General features: G+C 37.4%; 1 pseudogene; it reads right to left on the bottom strand.

Annotated features, from left to right (window-relative positions):
• The window catches only part of LOC124620183, a 350,456-nt pseudogene that overhangs the window by 5,543 nt on the left and 322,205 nt on the right, over positions 1–22,708 (bottom strand).

Genomic DNA, 22,708 nt, shown 5'->3' with positions numbered 1-22,708 from the left:
AATACAATCACTGCCTCTCCCTCCTTTGCTCACAGTATTCTCCATTAAATAGAAAAATATGTGGAGATTAGCATATGCCTGAAAAGGTCAGTGATCCATTCGTCAAATTTCTGATCAATGAGTTCTAGTGTCTCACATAGAGGCACCCTAGTGAGTATCACCATCATACCTGAGTGTTTCAGCCTGAAGTTGTTGAGGCATTTCACAAAATCTACAGAGTTGTGGATGTGATGTGGGCATTTCCCACATAAGGCCTTCATATCTCTGTCAGGTATTTTGCAACAAAATATGTGGGAGCTCTAACGTTGCTGACAATAGAACAAAGTGGCACCTCATTTTTGTGAACCTTAGGGAGTCCACAAAGTCTTGGCAGTACAGATCCTTGCAGTGACAATTTATTGATGACCCTCTCTAGTAACACTGATTCCTTGAGAAGTGACCTGGTCTTGCTCTCCATCTCCTTGGTGAGATCAGCACTGATGTTCCTGCAAGAATCATCATTTATTATGCTCTGCGTCTGCTCAATGTAGTCTTTGAGGGTGAGAATAACAGTGGCACTGCATTTTTCAGCAGATACAATAACAACCTCGGGGCACTCTCTCAGGTTCTGAATGGTTGCCTTCCCTTTGCAGGTAATGTCTGACCTTGCAGTCTTCGTTCTCATCAGAGGATGAAACGTTTCATGGCATGCTTCTTCTGCTGCTTCAGGCAGTAGTTGCATGGCAACCTGTTCAACTGTACTGACAATGTCCATGACCAATGTGAACTTAGGGGTGGGTGGGGGTAAAATTAAGTCCCCTCTGCAGAACCAAAATCACATCATGTCACTTGCATGTTAGTCAGACTGAGGAAAGTCTTGCATGGTGCCTCCAGTGATGGTTTGTCAGTGAGACATGAAAATTTTGATGTTTGACTACTGTTCAATCATTTTCAATCTTGGATCTGCGACCGGATTGATGGTGTTACCAAGTTTTGCCCTCTACAACTCCCTATAGTAGCATGAAGTTATTCCCTGATGTCTTAACAGATGTACTATCATCCTGTCCCTTCTTCTCGTCAGAGTTTTCCATATATTCCTTTCCTTGTCAGTTCTCCAGAAAACCTCCTCAGTCTTTACCTTACCATCCCATCTAATTTTCAACATTCTTTATAGCACAACATCTCAAATGTTTCAATTCTTTTCTGTTTTGGTGTTCCCACAATCCTCATTTCACTAACATACAATGCTGTGCTTCAGACACACATTTTCAGAAATTTGTTCCTCAAGTTAAGGCCTATGTTTTACACTAGTCGACATCTCATGGCCAGGAATGCCCTCTTGCCAGTGCCAGTCTGCTTTTTATGTCGTCCTAGCTCCTTCTGTCATGGGTTATTTTGCTGCCTAGGTAGCAGAATTCCTTAACCTCATCTGCACCATGATCACTTATTCTGATATGAAGTTTCTTACTGTTCTCATTTGTGGTACTTCTCTTTACTACTGTGTTTCTTTGACTTACTCCCAATCCATGTTCTATACTCATTATACTGCTTATTCCATCCAACAGATGCTGTAATTCTTCTTCACTTTCACTGAGAAGACCAATGTCATTAGTGAATTTGATCATATCAGTATATCCTTTCACCCTGAATTTTAATTCCACTCTTGAAACACTCTTATCTCTGTTATTGTAAAAGGCTACATTCTTGTCTTACACCCTTTTTAATCTGAGCACTTCGTTCTTGGTCTTCCTGTCTTATTGTTCCCTCTTGATTCTTGTACATATTGTGTATTCCCTGTCTTTCCCTCTAGCTTACCCCTATTTTTCTCGGAATTTCAAACATATTACACCATTTCACATTGTCAAAAGCTTTTCCAGGTCAACAAATCACATGAACGTGTCCTGATTTTTCTTCAGTCTTGCTTCCATTATCAGCTGCAACGTCAGACTTGCTTCTCTCATGCCTTTACCTTCCCTTAACCCAAAGTGATCATCATCTAACAGATCCTCAATTTTAAGTGATTGTGGCATAATTCTCACACTTGTTGGCTCTAGCTACCTTCGGAATTGTGTGGATGATGTTTTTCTGAATGTCTGATGGTATACTGACAGTTTCATACATTCTGCACACCAACTTGAATAGTTTTTGCGTTGCCACTTCCCCCAATGATTTTAGAAATTCTGTTATTTATCCCTTCTGCCTTATTTGATCTCCAAAGCTCTTTTAAGTTCTGAGTCTAATACTGAATCCTCTATCTCTTCCATGTTGACTTCTGTTTCTTCTTCTGTCATGTCATCAGATAAGTCCACCCCCCATAGATGTCTTTAGTGTACCATTTCCACCTAACTGCTCTCTCCTCTGCATTTAACAGGGGAAGGCTGCAGCTGCCAAACAAAAATTTTCACATCTTATAGACAAAGCATCACTGGAGGCCCTGACTAAGTAAACAACCATTTTAGTTGCAGCTCTGGTTGTCTCTTTTAGCATCACAATCTAAAGTGAATTGCTGTCCCATAAGCTCCAGCATGCTGGAGTTAATGCACTAGTATAGGGCACGCACCATCTCAGATGCTGAGAGTCTACCCCAGGAACTGGAACATCTCAGAACAGTATTGTCCCTCCACTATAGTAAACATGTGGAGCTGGAAGAAATCATGGAGGAAGAGGTAACTACAGCCTTTACACTGTACACCAGCACATTGTCTGGAAATAGGGTGCATACTGAAAAAGCATCACATAAGAATTAGCATTTGCCCACCCAATAAAACAGAGGTATTATAGAGAATGTTGAAGATGTTTCCAGGGCTCTCAGGTGTCCAGCCGGATGCAATCATTTAAGTCCCACGATATTTTGGTGAATAACTTTTCTGCCATCATCAAGTGGTTCTGATGGAATGGTCTGTCTGCTCATGCTAAGGCACATTATGATGTCCAGTGCCTTCATGGTTCTGGCTTTCAGGTCTCACAGGTGTGGCAACCACAACAATTTTGAGTAAAAAATGAGGCCCAGAAACCTCACTGAGTCATTAAAATGTAGAATGATGTCCCTCATATGCAAGTCACATAAGTTAAAAATGTCACAAGAATGATTAAAATGAACACACACACACACACACACACACACACACACACACACACACACACACACACACACACATCTGTAGAAAAATGAAAACGTGTCTTTGCACTCCACTCCTCCACATTGTAAGTTGCAACTGATAGGTTGCTGTTGAAACACTGGAGGAGATACAGAAAACAGTAAAATTATCCCCAAATAAGTGGCACTGTACAGGACTCCATACCATAGATGAGATTGTGTTCATGGCTACAACAAAGGGAGTAACACTTAAAAAACCACCCTGACAGACATCATTCTCCTGCTAAAAATGGGTGGAGGCTCAGTCTTGGAGCGAGATGATTGCTCCAGTCCTACGTTGAGGTCCATCATCTATGAGGCATAAGATAGGATGACGGACTGTGTACTTCCAGTCCCCATCAGTGTGCAATTCTTCACCTTTGACTTTGGTTTTTTGGTCTGAGGTGGCTTGGGAGCCACAACCCTGGAAATGGTAGTGGCAGCACTGGATGGTAGAGAAGACTTGATCTTTGGAGGGGCAAGAAGTTCCACAATGTCAGCAACCACAATCATTTCTGAAGTTCTGGGGGAGGGGGGAGGGACATTGTTTGAAGTAACTGCAGCACCACAACAAATGCAAGTACTAGTGCTGGCACTAGCAACCTCTGTTTTTGTAGCAGCATCAGTTTTAAGGACTGGGTGTTTGAGAATGGAAGCATATGAAGCAGTGAACATGGGTGGTTGCATGTCTTTATATCTCTTTTTAGCTTTGCCATACAGAATGTGCTTCATTGTTTTTATCTCTGGATCTTCCCCTCTTCAAGGAAGACACTGCAATCCCTACTCCAGACAGGGTGACCCCCAGAGCAGTTGACACACTTGGGAGGAGAGGAATGACCAACTCTGTCACGGGCAGCTTTACTTCATTTGCCACAAGTGGCCAAGAATAGTGTGCCCAAAGTGCTGTCATTTAAAGCAGTGCACTGAGTTTTGAAAATAACACTGCACGCTGAGGTGAAGGAAGCCAACCTAAACATGCTCTGGAAGTTTTTTGTTGCTGAAACTCAGTATAAATGAGTCCGGTTTCACTAGGTCGCCACCCACCCTTTTCATAATGTTTTGCACATCAACAGTGCCTTGCCGGGACCACTCAGCTTTCAGTTCCTCTTAGGGAACGCCAACCAAATCCCATGCAGGTCACAACACCTTTGGTGTAGTTCAAGATGTTAGGCAGTTCAGTTTCAATTGCATACACCCTGAGGCATTGAGCTTTTTGGAGATTCTTCACTTGCTGGCACATTTACATTTCCACCAACAGGCTCCCATTTCATGAGTGCCTGACAGATTTTAATGTTCCAGAAATTCCCTCTAAACCTTTCTGTATATAAAATGGCGAAACTTTGTCAAAACTGCTCTCTTTCCTTTTAACTATTATAAACACATTCTGAGAAACAGCACGTGTTCCATTACAAGTGTGAGTCAGGAGAACTCGCTCCCAAGCCATATTGTTAGACTGGGTGTTGCTACCTTCCAGTGGGCCATCCTTTCTGCTGGGAAGAGGAAGGGGAGATTTCAAAGGACCCATCTTGGTCCCATGAGCAGCTACAGAAATAGAAGTCCACCACCTAGACAGAGCACCACATGCCTAGGTAAGCCTTATGCAACTGAGGTTCAGCATGTTTCACAGAGATTGCCTGCTGATGACTGTTCCACCTCAACAGCTAAGCATCTCATCAGTGTGCAGCACACCTTGAGATTTAGGATTTTTGTTGTAGAGGTTTTTACCATCCTCATGACCAGGTGGTCAAAGCAAGATCCCCTTTCCCTGTGACATACAACTTTCAACCACTCTGCCACAGGATGGTCGCTGTTGCCTGACCAGAGCTTACAGTGACAGAGAACTGATAGTACTTACCAATCTCCAGCTCAGGAATCCTGGGGTTGCCAAGCCCATACACAGCAAATGAATGCTGAGCCCCTGAGGGCACAAAATTAATGAGGAGTAGCAGAAATGAGGTTAGCGATAAACTTAACAACCAAATTGGTGATCACAAAGTAGACAAGATAAGGAATTCTGCTACCTTGAAAGCAAAGTAACGCAAGGGAGATGAATGAAGCAAGGAAGACATAAAAAGTGACTAGCACAGACAAGGCAGGCATTCCTCACCAAATGAAGTCTATTAATACCAAACAGTTCTTAATTTGATCAAGAAATTTCTAAGAATGTATACGGGGTAGTCAAATGAAAATGAGGCTGGTGGAAAAAACTGAGTAAAAATGCAATCACTGTAACTGTTAATGTAGTTATCTGACTGTAAGACAAGACAGTCAATGTCTTCATGGAAGAATATTTGTAGCTGCTCACAGAAATGTGATTTCACCATGCAAAGCAAATCGAAAGCCACAAATGTTTTTCTTCAGGGCTCCAAAACTATGGAAGTCACATGGGGAATGATCAGGACTGTATGAGAGATGTGTAAGAGCTTCTCAGCAAAACTTCTCTGGAGTGTGCTTGCTGGAGTGACTGTGTGTGTGTGTTTTCCTTTCTTTCTTGAAGATAGCTTTGGCTGAAAGTTCAGAGTGTAACAGTCTTTCTGCAGAGCCTGTCTGCAACTCAATGTGTCATCTTTACAGCGAGTAGCAGTCTATCCTTTTCATAATTGTTGGACTTTCCATTGTTTGTAAACTTATTTGGTTTGCTAGTTCTTGTGAGTCTCTCAAGATTACTAAGGGTCTGCCTAGAAATATCAACATGAGAATACATTTATTGCCAAATCTGTTTTTTGTCAATGTAAGAGAAAGATGTGGTTAAATAAGTATTAAGCCATCGTTTCTATAACATAAAAACGAAAAAAGAGATTGTATACAGCATTTAAGATTGTCCAGCTGATTTTCTGGTTCATTATTGCATGTTTGGAATTATTTATGTGATGCATGTGCTCAGTTGAATGAAGGTGTCTATGTAATGCACTCTTGACAGCTATCTATGGGCACTCAGGCCAGAATCTGGCCTTAGCGGCTGGAGATAGCAGTCATATAGTCATATGCGCATGAAGTGTGCCTGCTTGAGTGAATATGTGTGTGTGTGTGTGTGTGTGTGTGTGTGTGTGTGTGTGTGTGCGCATTTTCCTTTCTTTTCTGAAGAAAGCTTTGGTCGAAAGTTCAGTGTGTAACAGTATTTTCATGTTCCTGTCTGCAACTCAACATGTCATCTTTACAGCAAGTAGAAACAAAGTTTATAGTGGGAGACTAAATGAAATATTTCCATTCACCACATTTAGAATGAAATAAAGAGGCACAACATAGAAATGCACAATTTTCATGAGCAGCACCACCTCAAGGGCAAGCCAAACTGATATGTAGTGAAAATATTTTCTTACATGCACATAGTAATTTTATTTAACAAAGTGAACACATATAAAAATGCTTTCCTAAACTTTTCTTAAAGGACATCATTTATAAATTTGTAACTGTATATGAAATTAAATTCATAATGAATACTGATTATAACCATTCTTACCAACTATCAGAACAATTATTAATGCTACAATTGTCAAAGTCCATACACCAAGACTGACTGCAAATCCATCTCCCAAAAGCTTGCAGTTCATGCCTGTCTCACCATGAGGGCACATGCAGTTGTAGAGAAATTTCGAATTTTGATGTAAACATTGCTGGCTGTTGATACATGACATTTTTGCACAAGTAGTTTGAGTGCAATCCTTACTACTTGAAGCCAGTACTTTTGCATCACTGCATCTGACAACACAAAGATGGATTATTTCTAAATTTATATCAAGGAAATAGAGTTTCTTTATAAAAAAAAATCAATATACACTGCTTATACATCAAGCTGTTAAAGTAATGTGACATAATAAATCACAGTTTGGTTGGAATCTAGATGGTGAACACACACACCTTATAGCATCTGAAGATAACTGGGTTGGCTTCTGAAATATAATACACAAAAGGATATTCCTATATAGACATGAAAACACACTACCTACCAGTTGTCTTAAGAGAAGTTCAGAATTAATATTATCAAAATAAATTGTATGCTACATTAAGAATAATATTTCATAATTCAAAATATGCATTTTAATAGACATCTTTGCTGCTAATCAAACTTATAAGGACTTTACAATGGAGGCAATGTCCAACAGTAGCACAAGTACTGAAACTGAATAATTCTATGGAACATAACAAACAAAAGTTTTAAATAATCATATTCACATTTTTTAGAAAGGCATATAAGACTGAACAGTGGTTATACAGCATATTAATAAGTTTCAAAAGATTAGTTATAACTGTTTCTGCTTCAAAAATAGAATGCCGCCAATGCCCCCACCCCTGCTTTTCTCATTTATCAATTTATGTCTTAATTGATATATAGGTAGCGAAATGTTTGAAGAAACTCTCCTTGTGTCTTACTATAGTGCTTGAAACTAATATTCTATGTTATTCTTTATTGCATTGGTTATGTTCATGACTACAGAGGAAAGAGCCTATACAGTAAACAAGCTCTCAGTTCTTCTCCCACAATGTATCATTTTCTTAATAAGAAATTATGAGTAATTTGTTTCTTCCTTCACTGATTCTTGATCTTTACATCCCCAAAACAAAGAATCTATGTGGTCTGACAACTAAATATCTGCTGTTGTATCTTGCATGTACTTCTCAGAACATGATAATCACTGTTATACTTGATGGCCAAGTTATTTATTTTTGTGGTAATTTTATTTTCTGACTTTTATTTGCAAAATCATATACTGCAGGATCTGTAACTGGTAACGTATTAACAAGAAACACCTGATTCAATTGAGATAACTAAGGAAAGGATATATTACCACAGTAGATTATCTTTTTATTTTGAACACCACAAAAAATAACGTGCTTCAAATACAGGAGAGCTTGAAAGATACTCACATGCAGTTAGACTGCTTCAGCTTGTCACTACATTTCACTGGTTCTGGGCAAATTATAAAATTACACTCAGAAGAATATTCACAGCCATATTCAAGATTAAGGGCTATTGTTGCCTGTCCCCATTGTGTGACATTTGACCCTGGAGGCAATGGAAGGGCTCTTCCATCTAGTCTCACATCATCCACACAGCCTGTTACAAAGAGTTTCAACAATCCTTTTAAGCTCAAGGTGTTGTCTGCAGCACTTATAATATGTAACATCTACAGTTTACATACTGAGATTTTGTAAGTAAGACAGGAAACTAGTTTCAGATTTAACTGCAATATTTTAATCAACAATTACTTCTGCATAATCTTGGTGCAAGATATGATATTTAGTTGGGTTACACTACTGTAGAAATTAAGTTTTGTTCTCATAACACACTTCTTATTCAACACTCTCATTAAATTCCTGTCATGATGAATGCAGTAGGGCTGATCAGCTCCACTTACTTTGACACTGTATACCACTAATACATTAAAAATTTAATTCTTTATGAATTTCTAATTTTCTAATTTCAGGGTATAATTTATATGCAGGTGAAGATAATGACAAATATTTCATGTAGAAACATTTTTAAAGTATAAATTCGTAACTGAAAACCTGTGGAAACCATGTAGGTCCTACATTTAAAAATCCAAAAAACCAGTAATGGTTTGTTTTAGGAAAGCCCTGTTCCTGTTCTATGTGAAGAACATCTTGTCTTTTTTATTATTCAGGAAATACTATTACTCAATAAAAATGTCAGATAGTTACTCAAATTTTAGACAAAAACTATTCACAAATCCAGAGCTACTGCCTTGTAGCCCTAATTTTTATCCATCCAAAAATGTATGATTTAATTATGAATATATGTTAGTGAAAGATGTTAAATACAAAAGTTAGGTGCCTGTAAATTCTTGGCAGGTTTTAATAAGCAACAGGGATAAAATTGCAGGTCCCAAAATCCACTCAAAAAATTGAACATAGTAGCATAAAACCCATTTAACGAATATACTAACAATGGTCAACCAAAATAACTTAATGACAGATGTGTAAAAGTGGTGCTACCAATTCCTGTCACTTATGTTGTTACTGAATATGTAATAGCTTTGTATTTTAACATTTTGTGAACACCTTTCTTGTTACTCTTTTAATAGCTGTTGTAGATAATGCCAAGGGTAGTAGATGGTTTGTAATGCATCCACAAAAAATTGTAATTGTCTCAATTTATCAAACGCCAGGCCCTGATGAGATAGCATTTAAAGAAAAAATTAACACTTCAATATTGCAGTTGTTGAGATACAGACAGCATAAAATTATAATTCTAGATGATATTAACATGGATAGATGGGGAAACATCAGAAGGTTTCACATTGACTGTATGATGGTAAAACAAATATTTTGGAACCAGATTTTAAACTGTAAGAGACTTCCAGGGGCAGATCTGGACCCTAACCACTATTTATAGGTTATGAACTGTAGAGTAAAACTGAAGAAATTGCAAAAAGGTAGGAAATTAATCAGATGGGACCTGGATAATTTGAAAGAAGCAGAAGTTGTTGAGAGTTTCAGAGGGAGTATTGGGCAATGACACAAAAGAAGAGGAAAGGATTACAGTGGAAGATAAATGAGTAGTTTTGAGAGACAATAGAGTGAAGACAGCAGATCAAATAGGTAAAAAGATAAAGCCTAGCAGAAATCCTTGGATAACACAGGAGATGTTGAAATCAATTGATGAAAGGAGAAAATATGAAAAAGCAGTAAATGAAGCAGGTGAAAAGGAATACAAATGTCTAAAAAAATGAGATAGACAAGAAGTGCAAAAAGGCTAAGTAGGAATGGCTAGAGGACAAATGTAAGGATTTGGATGCATGTGTCACTAGGGGAAAGATAGATACTGCCTACAGGAAAATTAAAGAGACCTTTAGAGAAAAGAGAAGCAGCCGTATGAATATCAAGAGCTCTGATAGGAATCCAGTACTAAGTAAAGAAATGAAAGCTAAAATGTGGAAGGAAAGTACAGAGTGCCTTTACATGGGAGATGTACTTGGAGGCAACATTAGTGATGGAAGAAAATGTAGCTGCAGATGAGATAGGCAGTATGATACTGCAAGAAGAAAATGACAGAGCACTGAAAGAAATAAGTTGAAACAAAGCCCCGGGAGTAGATGACATTCCATCAGAACTACTGATAGCCTTGGGAGAACCAGCCTGACAAAACTCCTCCATATGGTGTTCAAGATGTATGAAACAGACTTTGAGAAGAATGTGATAATTCCAGTTCCAAAGAAAGCAGATGCTGACAGGAATGAATATTACTGAACTGCCAGTTTAATAAGCAATTGTTTCAAAATACTAACATGAATTCTTTGCAGAAGAAGGAAAAAACTGGTAGAGGCCAACCTTGAGGAAGATCAGTTTAGATTCTGGAGAATTTAGGAACACACAAGGTTATACTGATGCTACAGCTTCTTTCTAGGTTGAGCGAAAGCACACCTAAGTTCATAGTATTTGTAGACCTAGAGAAAGCTTTTGACACTGTTGACTGGAATACTCGCTTTGAAATGCTGAAGGTAGTAGAGACAAAATACAGGGAGCAAAAGCCTATTTACAACTTATACAGGAATGAGACAGCAATTATAAGAGTCAAGGGGCATGAAAGGGAAGCAGTGTTATTCAATTTGTACACTGAGAAAGCCATAAAGGAAAACAAAGAAAAATTTGGAGTAGGAATTAAAATCCAGGGAGAAGAAGTAAAAACTTTAAGGTTTGCTGATTACATTGTAATTCTGTGATAGACAACAAATGACTTGGAAGCATAGTTGAATGGAATGGACAATACCTCGAAAGCACGATGTAAGATAAACAACAGCAAAAGCAAAATAAGGATAATGGAATGTAGATGAATTAAATCAGGTGATGCTGAGGGAATCAGATTAACAAATGACACACTTAATGTAACATATGAGATTTGCTACTTGGGCAACAAAATAATTGATGATGGCTGAAGTAGAGAGGACACAAAATGGCAATCACAAGAAAAGCACTTTTGAAGAAGTTTGTTAACATCAAATATAGGTCAGGAAGTCTTTTCTGAAAGTAGCCACATATGGAGATGAAACATCAACAGTTAACATTTACAAAAGAAGGGAAGAGAAGCTTTTGGAATGTGGTGCTACAGAAGAATGCGGAATATTAGATGGGTAGATTATGCAACTAACAAGGAGGTATTGAACAGAATTGGAGAGAAAAGTGTCAACCTAACTTCAAAAAGAACAAATGGATTACAACAGGTATTAGAATCTCATGTGCAGAGAAAAGAAGATTACACAATATAGCAAAGACACAGAACATGCCTCCTGAATTTCATTTGTACCTGAAGAATTACAAGAGGATCCTCAAAAATGTTGTAAGGAAAGCTAAAACAATGGCAAATGAAAAATACATTGAAAATTCAAAAAACAAATCTAAAGCTATATGGGAAGTTATAAAAAATCAAACAACAAGCGAAACTAAACAATATAAAAATATGAACTTATGTTATGAAGGACAAATGATTTCTTGCCCAACAAAAATTGCAGGGACCTTCAACAAATATTTTGCAAACATAAGTGAACAATTGGTGAGTGGACTGGAAGAACACAACAAAATATCACTTCCATCATGCAATAGTGCGAGAAATGTGTCTACATCTTTGTTCCTTTCACCCAAAAATACTGAAGAAATTTTATCAGTTATAAAAACCTTGAAAACAGGGTACTCATGTGGAATTGATGGACTACCAGATGCAATTATTAAAAAATGCTGTCTTGCCTTAGCTGAACCCTTGACACACTTGTGCAACAGCTCACTGGCATCAGGAACCTTCCCTTCATGCTTAAAAACAGCAAAACTGAAACCACTGTTCAAAAAAGAAAATCCAAATGTGTTTCAAATTGTAGACCAATAGCCCTACTGCCTGTATTTTCAAAAATTTTAGAAAAAGTTTTTATAAGAGATTGTCTGATTTCCTAAATAAAAATAAAATTCTCTCTCCTTCACAGCATGACTTCAGGAAAGGCTATTCAACTGAAAGTGCAATATTTGAATTTCTTAATGAAATTTATACTAAACTGGATGCAAGATTTTCAATAATCTACCTAACCATATTAAATCAATAGGTAAACTCTGTAGTTTTAAGAGTGAAGTAAAGGCATATTTAATTGATCATTGCTTTTACAGCCTGACAGAATATATAAAAGCCAAACAACAAAAATAAAGATGCATTATTAATATTCTACTTTGTACGTTGCCTGTCATGTTTGTTGTATGTATGAATCTTTGCTAAATTACTTCAATATCTAGTCCTAAGGATTGCAATACAAACTGTATTTTATCTTGTTAATACCTAACCATGTCCAATATCCTTGTATATATTCTATACATATAGGATTTGAAGGACTAAATAAATAAATAAATAAGAAAAAAATCTGTGGTACAAACTGGCTAGAAGAGAGGATACATTGAAAGGACACATTCTGAAACATAAAGGGGCCACCAATTTAGTACTGGAGGGAAGTGTGGCAGGTAAAAATCATGGAGGGAGACCAAGAGATGAAGAGAGTAAACAAATTCATAAGGATGTAGGATCCAATAGTTATTCTGAGATCATGTGGGTTGAACAGGAAACAGTAGCATGGAGAGCTGCATCCAACCAGTCTTTGGACTAAAGACTACAACAACAAGAAGGGCAAAAAGAAAAGAAAAAGTGATTTATATGGTTTATTCTTTAAAGTAATTGAAATATTAATATCTCAATGAAAAGCCCACCAGACTGAATTCATGTCTTGATAACATTATTAATAACATACACAGAAACTCTCTTGAATGTGATACTATAGAATTAGGAATATCAGTAATTTATTTATTTGTTTATTACTTGTCATTAGCCAACATTTGTTGAAATAGACAGTTTTGACATTACATTTGATAGTGGATCTAAAATTGGGAAACTACGTACATTCAAATTACATTACATGAGGATAAAGAGTTATTCTCTACATTATAATTCCTTAACATCATAGTTACTCTCTACTACATTCCAATTCCTTAACATCATAGTTGCTTTCTACTACATTCCAATTCTTTTACATCATAGATACACTTATCAGCTAACAATTTGTGCAGCTGCTTCTTGAAGGCATCACCTTGTAGGTCTTTCAGTGATTGTGGTAACTTGTTATATAATTTTAATCCTGTTTGCTTAAAGCTACTTTGGACCTTAGACAGCCTAGTAAAGTCTACATCAAGATTGTTTTTATATCTGGTATCATGTGAATGAACATCCGTTCTGGAAGGTAAGGTATGTATTTGTTTTTTATGGAAAGAAGACACGTTTTTATATACAGAGAAGGTAATGTTAAGATGTTAAGTTCCTTAAAGTGCTTTCGACATGATTCTTGGCTTTTAATACCTGTAATTGCTCTAATTGCTTTCTTCTGCCACATGAACACTGTCTGAGCACCAGTTGAGTTGCCCCATAATTTTATTCCGTACTGTACGTGAGATTCAAAGAAGGCATAATAAGAAGATAAAAGTTGTTTTCTGCTAACTAATGTTTTTAGTTTCCTTAGCAAAAAGACTACTCTAGATAGTCTGGTACATAACAGTTCCGTGTGGGTGTTCCATGTTAATTTTGGGTCCAGGCGGATTCCTAGAAGTCTTACAGAGTCAGACTCATTTAATTTTTCCTGTAGATTGTGCAAGAAGAAATATATAGTTTCAGTCTTGCTACTGTTGAGTATCAGCTTGTTACTGTGGAGCCATATGGCAGACTTTTCAAGCATTACTTTTGTTTGTTTCTTCACTTCCTCCAATTTGTTATCTGAGGTAATCAGGGTTGTGTCGTCAACATATATTATTGACTTGTGAAGCATGAAAGTAGGCAAGTCATTCATGTATACCAGGAAGAGAAAAGGTCCAAGCACTGAGCCTTGTGGCACGCCTCTTACAACTGGTAAGGCATTTGATTGCTGGCTATTTACTATAACTACCTGAGTTCTGTTTGTCAGGTATGATCTGATTAATGCCAGTTCGTTATTTTTGACACCATAGCCCTCTAGTTTATTTATTAGTATTTCATGGGATACAGTATCAAATGCTTTACTCAGTTCTAGTAGTACAGCACAAGTGATGGAATTGTTCTCGAAGCCATCAAGTATGTCTGTCACAAGAGTTTCTACTGCATTTACTGTAAACAATCCTGGCCTAAAACCAAAGAGCGAGGAGGAAAAAACATTTTGTTCAGCAAAGTAGTTGCAAAGTTGTGTTTTAATGCAGCATTCTATTATCTTGGATAATATAGGTATGAGGGATATTGGACGGTAATTTTCAGGTTTGTTTTTTTCTCCTTGTTTATAGATTGGGATAACAATAGTAGCTTTCAGGACCTCAGGAAATTTTCCAGTTGTAAAAGTACTATTGATCAGAAAGGTAAGAGGGGCAACAATAATGTCATTTATTTGTTTCAAGATGGTGTTGGAGATACCATAGAGATATTCACTGTATGAGCCATGTAGGTTTGTGACGACTTTGTATACAGTTTGCCAGGTCACCTGTTTCCATTTAAAGGATAAGTTATTTAGGGCAGGAATGTTGTAGGTAAAACTTCCAGAAGTTGCATCATCTGGTGCAGAGGTAGCAGTAGCTTCGAAATTAGCACTGTTAACAAAAAATTCATTTAATTTTTCTGGCACTAATGCAAGGATATGTCTTCAAATTGAAAATTCAGCTCTCAGTAGTGAAGGAAGAGAAGTGACATATAGACTACTAGAAAAATCCAATATAAAAAATATGATAGACCAGTTAAAGGAAATGGATTGACCACGTATAATGGATAGTAACAAAAGAATATGTAAAATCTTTTCCATTTTCTTGACAGAGATTAAGTGCATAGTAAAAAATACATGCCGCATTGTAACCAAAAGATATCATACTAATATTACACATAAGCAGCATTATACCAGTAAGTGGCATGCTCCATAATCTAACAAACTCAGCATGCTACTATAAATTCCCCAAAATAAGTCTCATAAAAGTGACTGAGACAAGGAAAATTACATAAATATGAGAAAACTTTACAGATCCAAAATACAAAAATCCTAGATGTGGTGCAAATGATGAGTATATTGTAAATTTCAAAATAAATGTAAAGCAGCCTGGAATGTCATCAAAGGAAAATTAATTATATTAATAAAGAAAACGTATCCCTACTGACCATGGTGCACTCAATAAATATTCTGTAAATAGTGCCAGCACTAGCACTCCATTCAACAGTTCTACTTTGGGTGCAGAAACCCTGCTAAATTATGCAAAGCAAATAAGTGATAAACTTACATGGACCTTGATCACTTTAAATGACATCCATAAATCTATATATAAACTAAGCAATTCCTGAATAGAAGACTATTTTGGACTCAATAATTTCAAACTAAAGTGTATAGCAAAGAAGATCAAAATGTCACTTCTCTCACTGTCTAACAAAGTACTAGATGAAAGAAATTTGCCAAAATGTCTTAATCTCACAGTTATGTTAATTATATATAAAAAAAAGTGACAGGAACTCTCAAATAACTATAGACCCATTTCAATAGTACAACCATATCAAATATAGTAGAAAGTTGTATGCATAAACAGATATATAGCTATTTTGAAAGCAACAAAATCTTAAATTAGCAACAGTTCAGATTCAGGGCTCACCTATCAACCGCAAAAGCAGTTGAACCTTGGGTGAATAATGTTTATGAAGGATATGAAAAAAGGCTATTTACAGCTGGAATGCTTACTGATTTAAGCAAAGAACCTGATTCGCTGTCACACTACATAATCATCAAAAAGTTAGAATATTATGACATACAAGATAAATCACACAGTTCATTCAAATCTTATTTAACCAATAGTTTACAGTTTGTTTATAGAAATATGCAGAGATCAGCAATACTCCCAATAAGAAGAGGAGCACCCCAAAGCTATGTCTTGGGACCTTCATGTTTATTGTCACTTTAATAGACTTTTCAAGTTATATACCATGTCAGAATCTCCTAATGTTGATGACATCAATAACCACAGGCAAGAAATTACAAAGTGGATAGCTAACAACAGAGGAATGGTGCAGGTGACTTATTGCTCATGTCACGGCAATCAGCTGTGCATAAACCAAACAAAAACTGAAGAAATATTTTTTAATCTGAAGGTAACCTAAAAATAAAATAAAGTTGTAAAGCTACTTGAACTGTTCATAGACCAGAAACTCTCTTGGGAAGAACACACAAATTAACTGTGCAGCAAACTAGCTCATTATTGTATAAATTAAGGAATAGTGCAAGCAAACAGTTGTTGCTCCACTCATATTTTGCTTTCTTCCATTCTCATCTGCAATATGGAATATTGCTATGGAGCACTTCCGCAGAAGCCAATAGCACAGGGTGGGACAAATAAAAATGGCCCAGAGAACAGAGTTCCAGTGTACAAAGAAACACAGCAGAGGAAAGGAAATGCAGTACTAACCTAACTACAGCAAATGTAGAAAGTGACCACCATTCATCTCCTGGAACTTTTGAGGCCTAGTCAGGAAGTTGATGAAGATGAAGGTCTCATCTGAAATGTTCTGCTGTAGTTCTTGAAGACTATGAGGGTTGTTGTGAGACACCTTAGACTTGAGGGTTCTCCACACAAAGTAATTGCACCCTGACAAATCAGGTGACCTGGGGGTCAGTTAGTGCCACAGCCAGACTGACCCCTGCTAACAATTCTGTCAGGTGTGAAGATTATGTCTATGTACTCCAATGTTTGGCAGGTTGTATGGGCAGTCGCTCCATCCTGTTGGAAGTAACTGTAGGTCTTTTCCTCCTCTTTTAATGGTGCCACAAATGGTTTCAGAATGTTGGCAATATAACATGCTGAAGACGGCATCTAACGAAAGAAGATGGGACCAATAACTTGGCATGCAGACACCATACACCAAACCCTAAACTTCTGGTCACGCAATGGTGTCTCGTGAAAGTCACGCGGATTCTCTGCTGCCCAGAACTTGTGATTCTGTGAGCTGCTGAGGAGCATCTGCTGGTTTTACTGCATGAGCAACAGACACACCGTAAGGATGCATGTGCTGGTCCAGGTAGAGTATTCATCCACATGATTGACATGATATGCTGATCTCTTGTGACAGGTGTCGGGTTGGTCTGTCAGGAGAAGCATTTTCTGGTGAACTGAAGCCACATTTTCTGGTGTGCGAGCACTTTTCACAATGTTTTTTAACTTGTCCCAAACAGATCCTGATGGATGCCATTTTTGGACTAGGCATTGCTTTGCACTCTTTGCTAGCACTACGATAATGTTAAACTTCTCAGCAAACAACTGAACATATAGTTTCCATGAGTTTGTTGTCACCTAACTTTCCACAACAAACAACCACTGCACCACTGTGATTTCCATTGTCCCCTTTGCACATCTACATTCACGCTGACACAGCCCGCACTTCACTCTGAACCAGTGTGGATCACGTGGTGGGTGTACACTTGTGTGCGCATCATCATGGGGTGTGGTTATATGCATACTTTCATGTCCAATTGAATCCACTTGTCCATGCCACTTTTATATGCCTCATCATATATTTGGAGATGGCAGAAAAAATAATGAGATGTTTAGTAGGATTACCATCTAGAAAGGACTGCAGAAACTACTTCAAATGTCTCTAGCCTGATAACTGTTTCACACATGCCAGAGAAAATCTGGAAAAGTTCAATGTGAGATGTGATGTGCATGTGCAAAATACCAGAAACAGTCACATATTGGATTTGCCTTCCTCAAGACTTGCTATAGTCCATAGTAACTACAAATACTTGAGCATAATTTTTTTTTCAGTAAGCTACCATACTTAACTCATATAGTACCACTAAATAAATATTAGAGCATATTACAAACTTGGCTAAAATACAGTGAATTCTATTCAACTGAAGAATTCCTAGAAAGAAATTATTATAATATATATGTTTCCTAAGTGATAAAGAAAATCTTTCAGCTCTTAATTAAACCCCTGTTATCTGTTTTATTTTCCGCATACATAATTGATCATTGTATAAAACTTGACACCACTGTAAGCTTTGCCGAAGCCCAGTTGTATGAAAAATATAGGAATGTGACTAAAATATTCTATTCTATTCAGTCTTGGTTGAGTTTCCATTGAGTAATGTTCATACAGTCAGTCTGCACTGAATAATGTCATATAAATCCACATGAAGTCCATAGCTTACATTCACAGAAATAACCACTTACATATGAGGTAGTATATAAAAAAATCCAAAATATAAATACAATTATTATATTATACCTAGATCTTATTCTGCGCCATATGATTCAAAGTAGTTCCTTTGGGAGCGAATACACAGATCCTAACATTGCTGCCAAAATTTGAAATGCATCCTGGAAGTCTTTCTTTCTTATGGTGTTCAGTACCTCCAGTGATCTCCTACACTTTATAAAATCATCAAGTCTTCACCTCAGGGAAAAGGAAAAAGTCACATAGAGTTAATTTTGTGGAATATGTCAGGTGGGCACACTATTGCCATCATATTTTTAGTGAAACATCCCTGAATAATATATACCACGCGTGATTATGTATTGTTGTGGAGAAGTAGACAACTATACATATGTCACATCTATTCTTTACTTGTCCTTCGTCAAGCATCATGGAAAAAATGATAGATGATGGGTTTTATTACCATCCCACCAGAAGGAATGATATCTTTACAAATAATTCAAATAATTCCCCCCCCCCCCCCCCCCCACTCTCCTCAAAATAAATGAAGGGTCATTTGTATTTTGATGATCAATTTTTAGTTTTGAGGTCATAGCCATAAACCCGTCTTTTATCATCAGTGACAACAACTGAAAGAAAGTTTTCTTTTTCTTGAAGCACTTGTTTAAAGCATCTGCAAACATTCAAATGATGTTGCTTCTGAATATCTGTTCTGTTGTCCAATATTTAGAAAATAACTTAATGTGGGCATACTGCTCTTTTGAGTCAGCCATCACAAAATTGCGAACTTATAGAAATATAAGAGGAAGTGAAATGAATGGAAAAATTTAAGTAAACTGTTTATTATTACAAAAGCGATCTCCATAACTGTTAAGAGATTTATCCCACCATGAAACAAGGTAGTCAGTGCCTAAATGGAAAAATGTTTGTGGGTGTCTACAGAACCATGACTGAACACAGGTGTACATCTCTTTACCAAAAGCAAATTGATGGCCAGTTCTTCAGGGCTCTAAAAATATGGAAATTGTATGGTGAACGATGGGGGCTGTATGGAGAATGTGTAATGGTTTCCTACCAAAACTTTTACAGTGTAATTGAAAAAACATGCATGCCAGTTCTGGAAAAGGCATGATGATCTTTTTCTTTGACAGCAAGAGTGTGCTGCTCATTGACTTTCTGGAACATGATGATACAATTCAATGGACATATTGCAAAAATTGAAGAGTGCAATCAAGTCCAAACACCCAGGAATGTTGACAGATGGCATCATTCTGTGCCTGCTCACATGCTGCTGAGGTTGTCTCGACTATTCTACAGAAGTTTCACTGGGAAGCCCTTACACCTTCTCCATACAGTCCCAATTTGTTCCTGTGTGATTTCCATAATTCTGGAGCCCTGAAGGGAGATAGTCATCACTGTCAATTTGCTTTGGATGAAGAGGTGCACACCTAGGTACAATCATGGTTGTCTAGAGGAACTCAGCATTTTTCCATGAAGGCATTGACCATCTTGTCTCAGTCAGATAAATGTGCTAACAGTTATGGCAATTACTTTTGAAATAAAACTTACTTTTTTACATCTGCCTCATTTTTATTTTACTACCCCTGTACAAAAATGGGAGTATGCTCATCAGTATCTAAACAAACCACTCAGCTCACAATCCTTTGGCCATAAATACAAGTACACTGGCCATGATGACATTTTCTTGGCTCCTACATTCTTACCCCCTATTACCACATGACTTTTGGCAAAACAATGTCGGTAGCACATTGTTCTAATTGCAGTACACAGTGTTTTGTTAAGGACAGTAACATTAAATTTCATGTGTAGGTATTATTAGTTTAATATGGCAGCATTTCTTGAAAGTGATAAACGTTTTTGTATATCATTGTGTGTGTGTGTGTGTGTGTGTGTGTGTGTGTGTGTGTGTGTGTGTGTGTGTTACCATGCACAATTACAATTTGAAGCATTTCTTGGATTACTATTTCATAAGGGTGATGTTTTCCTCTTCAGATTTCCTAGAGGTGAAAGGTATTGACAGGCTTCATCCCGCTGTAGCCCTCAGTGGTTCACAAACCCACAATAGGCCACAGCAGTCCACCTATCCCACTGCTGCCCCACACAGAACCCAGGGTTATTGTGCAGTTCGGCCCCCAGTGGACCACCTCCCCCCCTCCCCCCCAGGAACGTCTCATACCAGATGAGCTTAACCCCAGATGTTTGTGTGGTAGAATATTTATGGTGTATGCGTATGTGGAAATGGTGTTGGCACAGCAATCACCGACACAGTGTAACTGAGGTGGAATAAGGGGGACCAGCCTGCATTCACCAGGGTAGATGGATGACCACCTTAAAAACAATCCACATACTGGTGGGCACATTGGACCTCAACACCAATCTGCTGGGCAGATTCGTGCTGGGGATTGGCACGCCTTCCACCTTGGGAAGCAACATGCCATACCACGTGGCTATAACTGTGTGTACGTACTCACATCTCTTTCAAACACTTCATGGAAAATTGTTTTTTAGCAGAGTCGAGCTAGAATTGGCTTCACATTGATGCTATGGCAATCAAACTAAAATTTCCTGAATATCTTCAAGCAAAGATGCTGAGCTTCATTCTAATAATTCTCATGTACCTTGATATTTACATTGTGTATGTGTGCATGTGAGAGAGAGGAGTTAAGCAAGAGCACTAGAAATGCAACTGCAGATATGCAGGATTTCCTGTAGCAAGCCAGTGTGTGCATTCAGCTATGTGTATAAATTCTTTTAATATAATTTTCCTGTTAGTGGATTAGTATAGAAGAAAGAAGTTTTTGCTTTCAGTCATTGTACCAGATTTGGAAATGAATACCAGAACAAACAAGCACTTTAGATAATGGTCGATTTTGCTGAAAATGATATAGCTAATATCAGCATAGCTGAAAAAGTGGCAAAAAAATCATTTGAGGAAGAAAGTGCGAAAGTTACATAATCTGCAGTATTCATTCTGCAGGATGCAGAAGATTTTATGTTTGGAATCGTTAATATGTGATTTTCAGAAAAATGATGTTATAAATGAATTCATGGGTGATTTACTTAACCCAACAATCCATACACCAGGGCCTTGGAGGCCCCTGAAGGTCATACTTTTTAAATTTTTCTGTAACTGTCGATTTGATTTCCAGTATTCGTCCAGTCACCATATGGCATCCCTCTTATCAAGTCTGAGCCAAATTGTTTTTCAGTATAGGAATAAAAAATAATACAAATTATCTTTATTTATTGACGATGTTGGTACACCTTTGAGCTTCCTCCAATCATATGATTTTATTGTTGTACAGTGTTCCTACTATCACAATTTAGTTTGTTTGCTTCCCCAATGCTGGTACTGGTACCATCATGACTTGCTTCCTTTTGCATCAGCTGTTGTTTGAATGATACTTTTATTATCGGTTCATCGTGGAAAACCAGAATGTCACTACATGCAACTGCAGCTAATTTCTCAAGTGTTGTTATTCAGTGGTTTGAAGAAGCTGATACATTTAAAAAAGAAGAAGTTTTGAAGATAGAAATAGTCACGAGTCAAACTTTGAACCTGCTGATACGAATGCTGTGGAAGATTACAGTACTTCATCAGAGTCTGAAAATGAAATCCCACATCAACAACTCAGCGAGTCGTAATGGAACCATTTGGAATTTAGTTCCTCCTGCAGCTCCTTGTGCACCTGTTCACAATATCATAAAGAAGGCACCTTGTATAGCTCATGGATTGGAAACCTGTAAACCTAAGAATGCTTTGTACTACTTCATCTCCAAGGAAATACGAGATAGAATCATCAAGTGCACAAATACAAAACGCAGATGAGCAATTGCTTCACAAGGTAATACATGGAAAAATGTCTCATTTATTGAAATGGAGTGTTTTATTGGTCTTTTACTGCTTGTTGGTGTTGAAAAGAGTTGGGATATCCCTATAAGAGAATTATTCTTGGATGAAAAGCCAGATCCCACATATAAAGCCACGGTATCAGTAAATAGATTCAAGGATATAAGGAGAATAATAAGATTCAGTGATGGCACACCCATGAAGCTCAATCTGTAGGTAGCAAACTTGCAGCTGTTCACTATGTATGAGAACTGTTTTTTGACAAATGTAAGAGAGATCTTGCTAATAGCTTACAAGGATCATCCAGAAATATTACTGTTGACAACTTCTTCACTAGTATTCAGCTGGCAAAAGAGATCTTTCAGATGCAAATTATAAAGGTGGGGACAATCAAATAAAATAAACCAGAAATCCCCAATGAGATGAGACCATCCACCTCAAGAGCAATGCATTCCTCATTATTTGCCTTTAGAGGTGAAATCACAGTGGTGAGTTATGTTCACAAAAAGAAATTAAAAAAATCAGTAGTTCACATTAGCAC

The sequence above is a fragment of the Schistocerca americana genome, chromosome 6 (assembly GCF_021461395.2).
Source record: "Schistocerca americana isolate TAMUIC-IGC-003095 chromosome 6, iqSchAmer2.1, whole genome shotgun sequence".
Classification (NCBI taxonomy): Eukaryota; Metazoa; Arthropoda; class Insecta; order Orthoptera; family Acrididae; genus Schistocerca; species Schistocerca americana.
Note: the sequence above shows the minus strand (reverse complement) of the source record. Positions and strands in the feature narration are given on the sequence as shown.